Source organism: Periplaneta americana, chromosome 9 (assembly GCF_040183065.1).
Source record: "Periplaneta americana isolate PAMFEO1 chromosome 9, P.americana_PAMFEO1_priV1, whole genome shotgun sequence".
Classification (NCBI taxonomy): Eukaryota; Metazoa; Arthropoda; class Insecta; order Blattodea; family Blattidae; genus Periplaneta; species Periplaneta americana.
In genome coordinates, this window is record NC_091125.1 from 142,901,398 (window position 1) to 142,917,927 (window position 16,530).

Sequence of the window (16,530 nt, forward strand, 5' to 3'; positions counted from 1 at the left end):
AAGTATGGGCGAATCCAGAAATGCATATAGAGTGTTAGTTGGGAGACCGGAGGGAAAAAGACCTTTGGAAATGCCGAGACCTAGATGGGAGGATAATATTAAAATGGATTTGAGGGAGGTGGGATATGATGGTAGATACTGGATTAATCTTGTACAGGATAGGAACCGATGGCGGGCTTATGTGAGGGTGGCAATGAACCTCCGGGTTGTTTAAAATCCGTAAGTAAGTACGTATTCATCTCAAATAAAACCTTTTTTCAACAGTAATCTCACTAGAAGTTTTGATTTATCTAGAGAAAATCAAAACTCGAGTGGGATTTAATTGACTATTACACGATTAGAAGAAAGTATATAAAGATGATAAGTAACAAAGTACTCCAATACAATAAAATATTAATTGACTTACGACAATAAACCTGTCTTCAAATGTATTATTGCACCATTACGCTAGATGGCAGTTGTGCCAACTATGGAATCTTCATTGAACTCTGTAGACGTTTACTATTCAAGAAAGCTTTGTTGATTCAGTTTCATTTTTATTAAGACAGTTGCATTCCACTTCAATTATCCGAATCCCAGTAATCAACGTCACTTGACAGATGATTTTCAATAAATCTTAATATTAAACAATCTCTGATACGTGACTATCCATAATATCATATAGCAGAAGCTATAACATAACCTAACTAATATACACAAGTGTTAGAAAAGTTTTAATTAACGAGGACGACATGAAAAATAAACATGAATAATTTTAAAAGGAATAATTATTGAATGTACAATTTTCAAATTTGAATGTGGTTGGTGGTTCAATTGATATTATATTGGACGTGTGCGTAATAGAAGTGGAACTCGTTGATTTAGGCCTACATGGTGTATTCAACTTATTCAGGATTTCAGAATGAATAATTTTAAAAGGAATAATTATTAAATGTACAATTTTCAAATTTGAATGTGGTTGGTGGTTCAATTGATGTTATATTGGACGTGTGCGTAATAGAAGTGGAACTCGTTGATTTAGGCCTACATGGTGTATTCAACCTATTCAGGATTTCCGAATGGTGCTCTTCATTTATTTGTAAATCGGATTTCAGAAGATGCATTAGGTATGATCAGTGATTTTTATTAATTCTTGTTCTTGAATGCCAATGCGAGTCATATTTGAAACTGCTGTGCATCGACTGGAGTGGTTTGTTATTTTATATATATATATATATTTTTTTTTTTTTTGACGTCCAGGCCAGCGCAGTTTCAAATGTTGGCAAACAAAGAAACAAATGCTAGGGACGCGATAAAATTAAACAAATGCTAGGGACGCGATAAAATTGTGCGATAAGCAGCCATGATTGGTCGAAATACGTCCTTTCGTACCGTTTTATTGGTCAAAAGTAGTATGACGTAGTAAGAGTGTAATAGTCACAGTAAAAAAGCGCTACGACCTTTTTCATCAACCCGATAAATTAAAATGTGCATTTTTTACCAAAACTGTTTAAATATGCGTAATAAGCAAAATAAAATTGATCTTATTGAATTATTCTGCGTTGGAACCCAAAGACATGTGAGCACTTCTTAAATATTATAATGTATCAATAAGAACATGCATTTTCATGCTAATCCTCGGTCTAATTGTAACATTATAGTATGGAAGTGAACTTGCTTCTGTTAAATATTTTAGTAGACACAGAAATACGTTAAAAAATGGAAGCATGCATATAGATATCGTCTGTTCTCAGTAGTGTCCGGCAATGTTCAAACATGAGAGAGGCAACCAAGACATTAAAAACTTTGTCTTATTGAAAAAATAATCACAAGATCTTTGCTAAAATCCTTAAGTAGATAATACATGAAGGAATAGGAGTGAAGGACAGCGAATATTTTTATAACAAGGTGGAACAACCACGACAGTCCTCCTTCTGCAGAGCGAACACCAGCGAATATCGAACTTCGCCATACTCGACAAACTTGAACCGAACATAACATCGGTAATGCATAACGCTAGTTTCTATGCGTGTGATATCTTTGAAGTAATAGGCTATCAGAATAATTAAGAAATTCAGTTTATCTGATTCGTAATCTTATTTTCATCATTGCCCTGAACTTAAGATAACATTCTGCATAATCAGATAAATATTTTAATCAGTTCGATAAAGACGCTATCAGTTGAGACATATTTGTGAGAGCATACTGCTGTTGAAGACAATGCAAGGGGTCCCATTTCTACTGTAACGAGCCGGTAAATAGCACTTGAACTTTTAAACCAAATTCAATGGACCTGCGTAAGACTTTGGTAATCTGATCAATTAAATATTTATTCTTCACTATGCAGTGATATACGGCTTTTCATAATCGGGAAATACCTTACCTTATGCACATTCCTGTCTGTTGACAAAAACTGAATTGAATTGAAAGAGGAGAGTTGGGAGGATAAATTTAAAAGGTACGCAAAACGCGTACTTGCAAGGGGCTCGGGGCTGTAAGAAACTAAATATGTGAGCTCCAAGCCTGTTGGCCACTAGTCTCACTCCGGTTACGCTGCTCCACTGAAGGAGCTCCAGAAAATTTTGAAGGGGAAAACCGAAAATGGACGTAACCTCTTAGGTACCACATACGCGAGGGGAACGGAAATGTGATCAAAGTGACCATGGGACAGGACGAGGAAGAAATGGCTGGTGTAAATCTGCACATTGAAATGAACTGTGTCATATCGCAGTACAGGAAGAGTCGAGAAGACTCGTTTGTTTGCCGTTAGGATGGCAGGTGTTATCTTGCACATTGAAAGGGGTTTTGCCATTTCGCAGTGCAAGGAGTCGAGAAGACTCTGTCATCTGTTTTTCGATGAAAAGGCAGGTGAAGGCCGTCAGAAGAAATTCTGAATCTGCAAATTGAAAGGTTCCCTGTCCTTTCGCATTGCGACTAAATGAGTGACCTCGCACATTTAATAGGCAATTTATAGGTTCTGAACTAGGACATTACAACGTTGTTAGAAAAGGGGGAATATATGGGGAAGGGCAAATAGGTCCGTGGCCCATTTTTTTAGGGCTCATCCCGACATTTGTCTTACGCCTGAGGAAAACCACGGAATACCTTAGGCAGGAGGACTTGTCTCATAAAAGAGACTATCAATTTGACTATTAGGTAGGAGGTGATTGATTATCTTGAGCCTTGTTGAATCGTCTCAAATTAGAGACCAGCCATTTGGCTTTATTTTGACTCAATTACGAAGAGAGTATAGGCAGGGTAGGATGTAATCATTAATTAATTTAGAAAAATTACCGGGGTTATTTTTAATTCAACGTCAAGATTCGATCTTAAAATTCTAGAACCCTGGCACCGGAAGGGCTAAAACAACCCATGTCTTAGCGCTCTCGGCTTAGGAAGACGATTTGATACCAACGTCATAGCTTGCGTAAATATACCCCGCTTAACCGAAATCAGCCTAAACGAATAGGTGGACTTGAAATACATATCGCATTATTTGAACCGTTACACTCAGTTTTTTCTTAAAAAAAACTATTATCTAGAATATAACTGCGTCTTATGTTCCGGAAGTCCGTCAATGCATGCCATGAGACATCTATTGTCTTGACCTCAGCTCACAGCAAGACTACAAATAAGGGTGAATTCACTTTTTTTTAAGAGACAAAATAGCTGCAGATCTACTTTCCACATCCTCAATTCACTTGTTTTATGTTCAGTACCAGTATCGGCCAGAAGGTGTACATTAATTGTCCCGTCGAGTACAAGCCCTGTTCACATACAGGGTGATTCACGAAAATTTGCCGCCACTAACGGAACTTATTTCCGAAGACATTCTGGCAAAAAATGTTATATTGTAACGTTTATTGTCCTTTTAACCACCACACCTCTCAACAATGTAACTTTTGTTCTTAATAATTTACCCTACAACAATGGGTACTCCACTCAACACAGCAACACAATAGTCGTTATTGCACTCCACACGACGGCAATGTCAATACACGTGCATTGTTGAGAAGTACAACAATGTACTCCTAATTTCAATTAATGTTCACAAAGCACTATGTGCAGAACAAAACTGTCGGTTCTCAGTTCACAGTTTCCTTGCCTTGGCTAGTTCTTCTAGCTCACTGTTCAAGTTCACTGCACATCGAACTCGGATCCTCCGGATACGTCGCACTCGCCTGCATACTGCCATAGTTACGGACTCAAATTCACTGCACGTCGAACCCCGGTCTTCCGGCTATGGTCCACGACACGTCGAACTCGAGTCTTCTCAGTTGCGGTTCTCTGCACGTCGAACTCCGGTCTTCCAGATGCTCTCGAAGGCTGGGTTCCTTGCTCGCTCGAAGACTCACTTGTAGACTGACTTCCGAAGACTGACTGCCTCTCGTCGGCAACTGGGGTGTTATTTATTTACCACGAACATCTAGAATGTTCTACGTCGCGAAGCTTCTAGACCTCCACAACAATCCGCTCCCAGATGCTTCCTTACTTCCGCCCAGCCACAGTAGCTTTTCTCCGTACTGCTGCTAGCGTCAGGGGTTCTTGATTCCGTTTCCCCGCGCCTTCCTCCTCGCCAGATGCGCGCGCAACCCCCTGACGCGACCAGAACGTTCCAGACGGGTGCCACAATATAAACATGTGTCCTAATCTCAATATTTTCAGAGTTACACTAATTTGAAGTTGTTAGTAAAATACCTTTTTTTTTATATAATTTTAAAGGTAAAAGAATATTAGAAATTAAGAATGAACTATTCAGAAGTATCATTTCTTTAATTGGCTAGTGTTCTGAAGCTAAAAATGTGTTTTTAATTGCTTTATACAGATTTTGTTGTTTTTTTTTTTTTTTTTTTTTTTTTTTTTTTTTTTTTAACTAGAAATTACATTATTCTTATGCAATCATCGCAAAAATTGTTACAAATCATACGACGACAAAATGTTTTCTTAAGCGTACACATGCATAATCTTCTAAAAAGAAATAGTAGGGATTTTTTTTTTCGAGTTGAGTACAAAAACTTATTTTGTAATCCAAAAACTCAAGACAACTTACAAGGAAAGCTCATCAAGTGATAATGGATTTTCACAACGATTTTTCTCCTCATATGTTCCATTTGAAATAAGAAATCTCCCTATAAATTTCTATATCCGGAGAAGGCTACTTCTAGATATGAATTTTCAAAATAATCGCGTGACACTAATAGACTACAAGTCCCCAAATGTTTATGTATTACCTTCAAAATCAGGGAAGCTTATGGAAACTCACCTCTTCAAGCGGTTTCAAGAAGTATACTTTCCATCTGTCAGTGATCATAGCATTATTTTTTGTAGACTCGTGGGTCTGTTACCGAGGTAGACAGGCTATAGGACAGGCCTGCACAAGGTTTGCGCTCTCCGAGCCGGCTCACAGCTCATGAGCGGAATGCAGATATTAGCTGCGCTCTGTATAAGGGTGGACTGGAAGAAGGGGTGATCTCGTACAAAATATACACCAAAGGAAGTACTATTACGAGTGTTTATGAAATGATTTCCCATTCAGTGTTTGCAAAACTATCTTGGACTATTATTAATTAATAAAGAAAATTTTATTTTACAGAAATAGTGTAAATTCTATAGCTACTTAAATGTACAATATCATTTTGTTATACAGTAGAATCCCGATTATGCGTCACCCTATTAACCGATTGGTGGATTAACCGTCTGTCTTTCTCTCGCTTTTTTTTCTGCAGAAATATATGAAATACTGTACTTTGTATTAGCACGTTATTTTTTTTCTAGAGAGTGTTATTACATGCCTTTTTTCATACACAGTAGGGCAATGGTCTATTGTTCGAATTGTCGTACTGTATAACTTCTATATGGAATGTTTTCTACGGGTGTCAAAAGGAATCTCATTGTGCTAAGAATCGAAAAGAAAGTGTAAATATTTGATTGGTTTGGGGAAAGAGAAACCGTGGCTCATCTCGTATCAGAATACGAGATTGGAGTGTATGAAGTATGTAAATCTACAACACGACACCTTCACTACTCATATATTTCCACAGTCAGTACAAGGAGTTTCCTTGCCCATTAAAAACCCGTCGTTGAAAACCAGACTTAAATTAGTGAACTTCTGATCCACTACGTAGCATGTTAAACGCAACAACACGAAGGGAATTACAAAAGTGTAATCACTAAACTTACGAAAATATTTTATGGTACGGATTATCCGTTTTTTTTATTAAACGTTCAGCCCATCTCCTTCATTACCACGTATAATAGAGGTTCTACTGTATTTTTATTTATCAGTACATCAAAACGAGATTTTATGCTGTTGGCAGCTGAAAGGAACAGTAGCCTACTGATCGTAATGAAACATCAGTTACACATGTCGATGCCTGCCTTTATTAAAGTTGATTATAGAAAACAGTTGCTCACAAATATAAATGTTGAGGCAAACATAGCAATCATTTTCACAGCCAGCCTGTGTAGTCGTGGATATTATTGCTCAACCAGGCTAGTAGTATTATTCAAACGATCTTTAGCCCTTAGGTCACATTGAAGATCAGTAAGTTCGAGCTGTAAATCGTTAAATGTTATGTTCCGTCTTTTAGATTCCTCCATACTGTACAGTAGCAGTAGGTAAGCAACGTGAAACAGTTACTGAGAATAGGCCTACACACTGCACTCCACTAGATAACTGAGTGGTCGTTTCCCTCTCCTCTACTTATAGCAAGTCTATGTCATTCTGACGTATCTTCCTCTCCGTTTCGGCGAGCGGTAAACACAGCTCTCCCGCCCCGAAGGCGCTCGTTGAGCGCTGTTTGTGCAGGTATGTTATAGGAAGAATAACTCCAGGCGGTAAAACGGTGGAAGTGTTAACAATTCCAAAGCACACAGCTTCGATTGTTGAGCCTCATGACGTTTATGGCTTTAGGCCTTGGAAGAATTCCATTCGGAAGTTCTCTGACTGTATTTTGTAACTTGGCACGAATATTATATTGCATCAGAGAGATAATGTGATAAAACAGCAGTCCTTAACGCATAACCAGTTTTCATCTCCTAGATATGTAAATATGTTTAAACACGGCCGGCATAAAGCCGGGTACCTTGAAAACAAACCTGATAAATTCTGTAAAATTCTGTTTTCATGTTGACGTACAGAACAACTCTAAAGCTGACTATGAGAAACTTATTTATTTTTTTAATTTTCGTGATGCAAACTTCCACTATGTTTGGAGCATTTTTACAACGATTTCCACTACTGTGATCAGTACAGTGAGAATTTCAGCTATGCTTACATTTCTTTATCATTTCTTCATAGACTATACTATCTGTTCCTCCATTCACTGTTTGAGTCGCTTGAGAAACTTCTTGCCCCAGCAACTAAAACTTACCCTAGTACAAACCCTAGTAATGCCGCACTTCGATTATTGTGACGTTTTGTTAAGTGACCTAAGTTCTGAACTGTCAGTCAAGTTACAGCGAGCTCAGAATATGTGCGTCAGATACGTATGCAACATCCGACGATATGATCACATATCACCGTCCTTCGCAAGTCTCTCGTGGCTCCAACTTAAAGAACGTAGAACTTTACACACTTTGTCTTTACTCTTTCGAATTCTGCACACTTCAACACCAAATTACCTTTCGTCTCGTTTCTCTTATCTATAATCTAACCACGACTTAAATACCAGATCACTTATCTGTGGCGCGTTAAGTATACCTCTTCATAGAACATCTTGTTATTCATCATCTTTTACAATATCCACCTCGCGTCAATGGAATTCCTTGTCACATAGTATTAGGGGCTGCAAGACAACACACACCTTTAAGAACAGCTTAAAAGATAACCTTATTAGCATTTCACTCCAAACATACTGATTTAAAATATCAGTGACTACATTGTTACTTTTTTCTTTAGACATCATCCTGATTGTGCTGTATTTTCAAAATTGTCTCATAATAATCTCTTTCTATTATCTAATATCATTTGAAATATATTAACATTCTATGTATTTTAGTTTAATTCTGCTACACAGTTTATTTCAGTGTTTAATTAATAGTTCATAGTATTTTGTTGTTTAATTCGTAAATAACTCTTGTATACATGTAACTCTCATCTAAATCAAATTGTTGAATTCTTTGTAAGTTCATGCATATGTATATACACTTTTTGCTGGTTGAGTGGAAGAGAAGGCCTTACGGCCTTAACTCTGCCAGCTAAAATAAATTATTATTATTATTATTATTATTATTATTATTATTATTATTATTATTATTATTATTATTATTATTATTATACTATAGTCCAGCGATGGGCGTTTGAGTTCATGTGCCCTCCGTGCGCATGGGGGATTCCAAGTGCAGCGCTGCATCGCGCTGTAGTGTGCCAGCAGCTGTAACAGATCTTACAGCTTTTAAATGAGCTAAATTTAGGAGTTCAAGGAAAAGAAATTCTTAATACACAATTTGCAGATATAATTGCAGCTTTTAAGGAGAAATTTCTGTTATGGATATGTCAAATGCAAAAGGGCGAAATATATCGTTTCCCATCCTTATCTAAGCGCATAGAATTTTGAACAATGAAAATTTCGAAATGTACGCATGTATTCTATCCGGTCTATTAGAGGAATTTACATCAGGGTTCCACGATTTTGATTGCCTGGAAATGGATTTGCGTATTTTTGCAACATGTTCTGATTCCAACTGATTATTGATAACGTCCCCCTTTCTTTATAGTTTGAATTGATTGACCTAAGATGTGATCGAGAGATGCGAGCGAAATATGATTGAAGGTCGAGTCTTACGCAGTTTTATGACGGATTCCCAAGAGGACGCTTTCCCAATCTGCATAAGCTGTGTGAGAAAGTTTTGTGTTTATTCCGTTCCACTTACAGATGTGAACAGTTATTTTCTATTACGAAAATAAACAAATTTCAAACAAGAAATTATGGGCTTTTAACGGCAGTTCTTCGCATAGCTTGTGCTAATGCAGTTTCTCCAAATCTTGAGAAATTGAGTAATATGAATTAATGTGCAACAGACATGTTTTGTTTTGTGTTTAAGGAAGTGTTTCATTACTTTGTGTTCTTATTTATTTTGGTAGAATAACATTTTCTTTTGAAACATACAGTACGTACCGCAACTTGAATAAACCGGTTTTCGTGCACTCTATAAGCACACTTCTCTAGTAGTACACCGTGCGAGCACAGAGTGCATAATTCTGCCCAACCCTGCTATAGTCAGTTTCTTGAATATTATGTATCTGGTATGTTATTTTCATAACTTATATTATTTTTAACAGTACTGTATGCAGCTACAATAGATGAGATTTATTTTATGATATGTCTAGCATATAAACTAGTACTGTTTGCATTACCTGTTATAGCTATTGAATAAAGAATTTGAAAAAAAAAATAATATCTCGAAAACTAGCCTTTCTCCGCATGTAGAAATTTATAGGGAGGTTTCTTATTTCAAATAGAACGTATGGGGAACAGTCGTGAAAATCCATTATCACTTGTTGAGCCTTCCTTGTTAGAAGAGGTATAGATGACGACCTTCTTCATTTGTAGTATTGTTATTGTTCCGGCTTCATATAAACCTTGACAATTCTCCTTTTTTCAGGATATATTGATGTCATTCATCATGAACAGCAACTCAAATACAGGTACATCATTTTATTTTTACTTCAATTTTTATTGTACCTGAGTTTTTGAATGTACTTCACTCCCACCCCTTCTACTAATGAAGTTCAACCGTCCTGCACACAGATCCAAGACTGCATATACAGTCATAGTAGCCTTACGGTCATAGTAAACAGTGCGTTCCAAAAATATGTTCGCGTTTTCCAGTGACGAAAGAGCTTTCAATACTGAATCATTTTCGCACAGATACTGTCGTCCATTTGCCTACGTCGTATCCCGGTTTCCCCCACCAGCTTTTATTCGCCAGCTAGTGGCTGGGCTGTCTTAGCTCTTTTCTGAGAACATTAATTTCTGTTAGGAATTGGACGTCTACGTAATATTATACAACTGTTTAAAATAACTTAAATAAAAGGGCCTCGTTAGGTAATTAACTGTCACGTGATTTCCTACCTTTCTACGACCCTACGACATAACCACTTGGACGGACAGTAGATAGTATTTCTGAGTAATTTTATCTTTTCGGATCGGGCAGAAGTGAAGATTGAATTTACAGTACGTAAGGTACTCTTTTATAAAGTAGGTACAGAATTATTTCAACATGACTTACTAGTACGAAGGACGAAAGTGGTAATTGGGATTAGGTACAATAGTCTATAGTGCGATAATATTCACAAAAGAACTGAAGCCTGTGTCGAAATGAACGGCCACCATTTTAAAAAATGTGTTTAAATATCCATATTATGATTATTTTTTCAATTTAACTTCACTCTCTATATTGTACGCTAATGTACTGTAGACGGTATAATACTCGTATACACTGTATAATGAATACGTCCGCATGGACAGCTCAGTTCGTGAGTAAAAACACTCATTGTTAATACTGTGCTGTATTTTGATTAAACAGAAAACTAATGAAAATGATCAAACTCAAAAAGCGCGATATTTCCTAGTTTACTTAAATGGATGAATTACTTTTCTTCCCTCCTATACCTAGTAAGGTGATTTGTTCGTATATTACGCCAGTATCATCGAACTCCAGTCGTGGAAGAGGGTAGAAAAAACGGCGTTGATCCAGAGGTATAGCCAAGTTAATATTAAAAATGTTAGTAAAAATAAAATAATGTCCCTGTTTAAGTTACTGCTGTACTATTTTACATTAAGATATGATTTGGAGTCCTGTATTTGTGATACATTGCTGGATTATAATTTCCAAGATTTGAAATATATTTATTTTCATTTTTCTTAGCAGTATGGTAATTTTTTTTAAACTATTCTGATATATTCAAGTGTAATTGATATTTCAAGGTCATCACGCATTTGAACTTGAGTTGCATAAAAAGCATATTCACCGATAATTCGTAATGCCTTATTTTGAAAACCTGCAAGTGATGCATAATAGTTCGGGGAGAAAACCCCCATGCAGGAGCTGCATATGTCATTTGGCTGCGTATGTACACTTTGTATAATGTCATTTTACATTTCAAGGATAAATTTACACTTAATAGAAGTGGTATAAGTTTTTTTCAGACGAGTTAGTGCTGTATACTTATTTCTTAATATATGATATTCCCAATTTAGACGTGGGTGAAGTTGAAAGCCCAAATATTTAGTTTTCTGTACATATGCTATTCTAAATTTATGGAACATTAGCAGAGGTGGCGGCACTTGTCGACATTTAGTAAAGATAATAGCATTTGATTTCATGTTGTTTATTTTAATCTTCCAGGCTTTTGCACACATTTCTGTTAACTGAAGATGTTGCTGTACAGCTCTATATGCAGATAGTATGTTTATTTTTCAACTGAAGATGTCAGTGTCATCAGCATACATTGCCAATTGCGTGGCATTATGATGAGGAATATCTGATGTATATAAATCAGCCGTGGCGAAAATGTGACTCACGAGCACATTGTGGCTCGCAATGGTAGCTATGTATTTCTCTTGCTTCTTACCTTCTCCAACCCCCACTTTCTCACTCACTGGAGTCAAACTCCATTCCATTTGTATTTGTCTCTGACCTGCGAGTGGCGTATCGTCGCAAAGTCTCTCTCGAAACCATGTATCTCTACAAAAACGAAAGTATCAAGTAGGATGGGAGGACGCATTTTTTGCTGCCAATATGAGAATATTAAATGTATGATTTGTTCACAAGTATTACGAGGAAAACGGTTGTATACCATAAATCGGTATTATACTACATGTTACTCATGAAACATTAAAAGGTTAAGTGTTGTTGTTGTTATTATTATTATTATTATTATTATTATCATTATTGTTATTATTATTATCATTATCATTATTATCATCTCTGTACGTCGATCCTTTTTCAGCAGATGTACGAATAATGCGATTAGATCTTCAATTTAAACTTACAGATTTACAATGTGATGTTAAATGAAAGCTACATGTAAGGACTTGACGAATGTTGAACTTTTCTAATCTTTGCCAAAAATAAATAAATATCCGAAGCTTCGTTCTTTCGCTTGCTCTGTTGAAGCCATGTTCGCTACAACTTAGGTTTGTGAAAAATTATTTTCAACAGTGAAAATAGCAAAAAACAAATTTATATCATGGCTAACAGACTAACACCTTCGTGATCAACTACGACTGGCAGTAAGTGACATAATTCCTGATTTTAAACTCTGTCGCAGAGAAATTCTGAAGACAGTTAATTTTAGGTTGTGATAATATGTCCTATGTTTTCTTATTCATTTCTTTCTTCGTTACATGTACTAAACATTAGTTTGTAACCTTATACTGTATAAAATTATATTTAAGTGCTTGACGTAAGGAAAATGAAAATCCGTTAATAAGTCAGACAGTTGCTTCACTTCCCCTTCGGGTGTCCGCCTTCTTCCATAGGTGATATGCACGTTGCAGGTTACACAGTGTCTCGGCGCACGATTACATTTTCGCCACGGCTGATATAAATTATAGAGCGTGAGAGCCATCACTGAACCTTGAGGAACACCTGCTGAAATATGTTTAATTGAAGAGTATGCCTTACGTACTCTGACTCCGAATTTACGATTAGAGAGAAAAGAAGAAATTATGGATATGAGATTATCCGGAATTTGTAGAAGGATAGAGGTACAGATTGAACTCAAAGAAGTCGTAGTTTCATATTGGACTCCAGAGATGTAAGAAAAAATCACTAAAAGCTATTTCTAACCAGTGATTAAAAAATCACGATCACTCCAATGAGTGAACTGTTCATTTACCACTGAAACAGTGATCAAGCGATGATTGACTCACTGTACCATGAAGCGATTACTCTGTCAAGAGTACAGCCATCATACTTTTCTCTTGTAGTCTTCTGCCATCTGTTGAGTAATTTTAGAACTGCTTTGTAAAACCAAGGTTGTAGTTACGTCGTCGCATCCTTCACAATCCATAGCTTTTACATCAAAATGAAAGAAAGAAAAAAGAAAGAAAGAAAGAAAGAAAGAAAGAGAAAGAAAGAAAGAAAGAAAGAAAGAAAGAAAGAAGTACACATCTTGACATTCGTTTGCAGTTCACTAACATTACTTATTTGTAAATCCAACGCTGAAACAGAGGCTGAAATTTAAAAGTTCATATAACACCAACAGCAGCTGATGAATTTTATTGTAGCAATATTACGCACACTTCTCGAATATCACTTACTGATATTATGTTAATTTTTTTTTAATGAATGATATTGGTTATTGTAGTAGTTGACCACATTAACTCTAAGGGCCATATTCATAGACATTCTCAGCGCGGGCTTTTGGTGTAGGATCAGGGAACTAACGTTTTTCTTATTCATAAACCAGTGTTAGCGATATGAATCCTGTACAAGTAACCAGTCGATAGCCGGGGCTAGTTTAGCACGCTCATAGCGCGAGCTAGCGAAATATGTATGAATAGCATCCTAAATGTATAAACATGCATGGGCGGCTGAATATGGAGGGGTGGTTTGTTTATCCCTCACCCCATGATGTGAACCTATTACATGCACTATCGAAGAGAGTAAGGTAATCAATCTGTTTTGCTTCCGCTTGCTTCGTTGCAGCAGTGGCGGACGTCTTTTAAACATAATACCGAGTTTAACATATTGCTACGTAACTATAGGTTAACAACTGCCAAAACTCCGCTGTAGGAAGTTACTAAACCTTACCGCTACGCTGGAGGCGGGGTCTTCCTCCATTAATCTGAACCATTGCCGCACTGATTGGCAAGTCATCTGATGCATCACTGCTATCAGTTAAACATTCTCCTAACGAAATCATTCTGTTAGTTTTACTGTCTATTACATTAGCACTAGAAAAATATTGTTCTTTGTTATTTTTAACGTGCTGAACACATTTCTTCCACTTGTCTTTTACATATTCTGCAAAAAGGCGGCGACAGAATCGTTCCTTTACGTTAAGTGGGATTTTTGTTCAAAAATCCAATTGAAAACGACTGATTAAACATTTTAGTCTGGCCCTTAAGTAAACGAAACCAATAAAAACAACAAATGCTATTTTTAAAGCACTGTTGGGTTTTGAAGATAAATAATGTTTATGTACGCGCTACTTGACTGACCGCGAGCAGTCACACATAAATATTTAAGTGATAATATCTTGTAGTCTCTTTCTAGTAACATGGAGGTTTTTCAACATAAAGTATTATGTATTTAGACGAGTTCATACATTGCAACTACCCACTTATCTTTTCAAGGATTTCACTAAAACTTCAAAAACATTTCTCTGTTCAAATACTTTGCACTGCCACTATATACTACAGGGACATCATTTTATTTTTACTAACATTTTTAATATTAACCTGTCTATACCTTTAGAGAACCTGAAACACCGCTTGCTCCCCCCTCCAAGACTGGAGTTGGATGATACTGGCGTAAAACACAAATCACTCTACTAGGTACAGGATGGAAGAAAAGTAGTTCATCCATTTACGTAAACTAGGAAATATCGCGATTTTGAGTTTGATAATTTTCATTAGGTTTTTCTTTAATCAAAATACAGTACTGTATTAAGAATAAGTGTTTTTACTCACGAAGTGAGTTATCCATGCGAACGTATTCATTATGCAGTGTATACTGTCTACAGCACATTAGCGTACAATATAGAGAAATAAGTTAAATTGAAAAATAATCATAATATGAATATTTAAACACAATTTTGAAAATGGTGGCCGTTCATTTCGATACAGGCTTCAGTTCTTTTGTGCATATTATCGCACTATAGACTATTGCATCTAATTCCAATTGCCAGTTTCGTCCTTCGTACTAGTAACTCATGTTGAAATAATTCTGTACCTACTCTACGTACTGTGAATTCAATCTTCACTTCTGCCCGACCCAAAAATATAAAATTACTCAGACATGCTATCTACTGTCCGTCCAAGTGGTTATTCCGCAGGATTGTAGAAATGGAGGAAATCACGTGACAGTTAATTACTTAACGAGACCCTTTTATTTAAGTTAAATTAAACAGCTGTATAATATTACGTAAACGTCCAATTCCTAAGAGAAATTAATGTTTTCATAAAAGAGTTAAGACAGCCCAGCTTTTACAGAGAGGCGAGCAGAAGCAGGTGGGGGAAATCGGGATGCGACATAGGCAAACGGACAGTACCTGTGCGAAAATATGATTCAATATTGAAAGCTCTTTCGTCACTGGAAAACGCGAACATATTTCTGGAACGTACTATACCCAGTAACTCAGTATTGCTTACTATCTGCGGTCTTGGTTCTGTATGGAGTTGGAACTTCCTTAGTAGAAGGGGTGGGAGTGAAGTACATTAAAAAACTCAGGTACAATAAAAATTGAAGTAAAAATAAAATGATGTCCCTGTATAAAACTTCACTGACATAAACACACTTCACTTAACAATACACTTCACTCACGTCAGAGTTCATTCGCTGTTTCACAAAACACAATTTTGCGATGCCTGCTCTACATCTTTATAAAAGAGGATATATACAGGGACATCATTTTATTTTTACTGACATTTTTAATATTAACCTGGCTCTACCTTTGGATTAATAGTTCAAAGCCGGAAACACCGTTTGCTACCCCCTTCCACGATTGAAGTTCGATGATACTGGCGTAAAATACAAACAAATCACTTTACTAGGTATAGGAGGGAAGAAAAGTAGTTCATCCACTTACGTAAACTAGGAGATATCGTAATTTTGAGTTTGATAATTTTCATTAGTTTTTTGTTTAATCAAAATACAGTACAGTATTAACAATAAGTGTTTTTATTCACGAACTGAGTTATCCATGCGAACGTATTCATTATGCAGTGTATATTATACTGTCTAGAGCACATTGTCGTACAATATAGAGAATGAAGTTAAATTGAAAAATAATCATAATATAGATATTTAAACACATTTTTTAAAATGGTGGCCGTTCATTTAGATACAGGCTTCAGTTCTTTCGTGCGTATTATCGCACTATAGACTATTGCATCTAATTCCAATTACCAGTTTCGTCCTTCGTACTAGTAACTCATGTTGAAATAATTCTGTACCTATTATATAAAAGAGTACCTTACGTACTGAAAATTCAATCTTCACCTCCGTCCGACCCGCACAGATAACCTTACTCAGACATGCTATCTACTGTCCGTCCAAGTGGTTATGTCGCAGGATCGTAGAAAGGGGGGAAATCACGTGACAGATAATTACTTTTATTTAAGTTATTTTAAACAGTTGCGGGTGAGGGAAATCGGGACGTAGGCAAACGGACGACAGTACCTGTGCGAAAATATGATTCAATATTGAAAGCTCTTTCGTCACTGGAAAACGCGAACATATTTCTGGAACGTACTATACTCACAACTCAATACTGTTTGTGTTTACTACGACCTTAAGGCGACTTTGACTGTATACGCTTGGTTCTGTGAGGTTAACAGTTGGAAGTTTACTAGTAGAGGGGTTGGAAGTTAAGAA